The following is a 1,749-nucleotide window of genomic DNA, read 5'->3' on the forward strand; positions in this document are numbered from 1 at the left end:
TGCAAAAATTGTGTCACATAGTATAAGTGTAAAAAAGATTTGGCGAATCTGCCCAAATTTGAATTTGCCAGATTCGCTTTAACTTGGCTAGAAATTTTTATTGTGCTCATCTTTACTCATAAATCTCCCACCACCAAAGTTTCTCCAATCAACTTCTCTATCATCTATCTTCTTCTTGTTCCAAGCCTTCATTGATGCCTTTCTTCACAAGACCCCACGTAATCATCTGGAGCATGACGCACGATTGACGTCAATGACGGTGAGGAACCTGGTGGACAACGGCAGCTTTGGAGGCATGGATCAATAAAAAGACCAAAAGACGAGCCATCTGAGGACATTTGGTAATTGTGTAGATAGAAGGAGAGCCAAAGAAAGGTGTTAATAACAATTTATTGTATTTTTCAACTGCTTTCCAGACTTAGAGCATTGTAAAATGGCCGTCAATTTGGTGGGTTGGTCGAAAATGAAATCTTCAAATATTTGAATTTGTTCATATCTCAGTTTTGTCAGAACTTCATAGTGAATTTGGTTTCTTTAGAATACATTTTTTCATCTCAAAGTAAGGACTAAATCAACCATTAGGTGGCATAAAGATAGACAAAAGAGTCTTGGGGCACCACAAATTTATTATTAGGGTTACATTGTCTACAAACATTCTCAGGGAACCTACATTCTCAGCTACACCCGTAGAAAGTAGACCAAGGACATGGACCACCACTTGATAATGGCATTTGTTGACATTCCAGAAGATAATGAAATGCAGAAAACATGCTCAAGGTGTTTTAGTTCTTTATAGTGATAACGGGGTTGTCATGTCTTCTGTGGACCCTTGTGGATCAAACAGTGTGTCATTGGATGTTTCACCTGACTGCTGCAGCCAGTAATAAGCCACAGTGCTTTTTTGACAGGTGAACGCTGAAGTGATCATTTCTGGTGCCATTATGGACCATAGGGAGAAGAGGCGATTTTGTCATTTTAGCAGAATCTTAGTTGGTGGGAAAGATTGTAACTACCTAGGACAACCTCTTTATAAAGGACTTGTCACTTGCCATGGATATGATTTTTTGCTGGAATATTTGTTGCTGTTCTCCTCAATCCGGGTTTGTTTATCTTTTAATCCTGCACCTCACCGTTCTTAAGACATGGCCTCCTCTTCTTTGTAGTCAACTGGTCCTCAAGAAGGCTCCCATAGAGAAGAATTGAGGATCACTCCTACAGGCTAACAAGATGATAATTACTTACAGGGATGAGAAGTCCATATCTCTGGAACAGAGAAGTGAACTAATAAAAGAAAAATGACACCTGATTCAGGAAAACAGAGGGTTTTACCTCAGCAAAAAAAATTACATATTTATCAGAAGCAGCAGGTCCTTTTTAAGGGAATCCGTCGGCAGGATTTCCCTTCCCAAACTATTTATATGTGCATGCTGCTCTTTCAAAGTAAAGTCCGGTGATATCTTTACATGGCCAGTCCGTTGCTCTGTTACTGAGAAATCAGTGTTTGAATTGATATGTAAATGAGGCTGAAGAGCTAGGGTAGATCTGAAGCTCTGTCACTCCAGCTCTATTCCCCGCCCAGGGTCTCACCCTTCTGCTTGACTGAAAGCCTCTTTGCTGATTGACTTCAAGAAATGGAGCCGTCAGTCAAGCAGGAGTAGGTGGTGTTGGGCGTGGAATAGACCTGGAGTGACAGAGGCTTCAGATCTACCATAGCTCTTCAACATAATTTGTATGTCAATTTAAATGCTG

Source organism: Phyllobates terribilis, unplaced genomic scaffold (genome assembly GCF_046119375.1).
Source record: "Phyllobates terribilis strain yellow unplaced genomic scaffold, ASM4611937v1 Scaffold_1__5_contigs__length_1240528914, whole genome shotgun sequence".
NCBI classification, from domain to species: Eukaryota; Metazoa; Chordata; class Amphibia; order Anura; family Dendrobatidae; genus Phyllobates; species Phyllobates terribilis.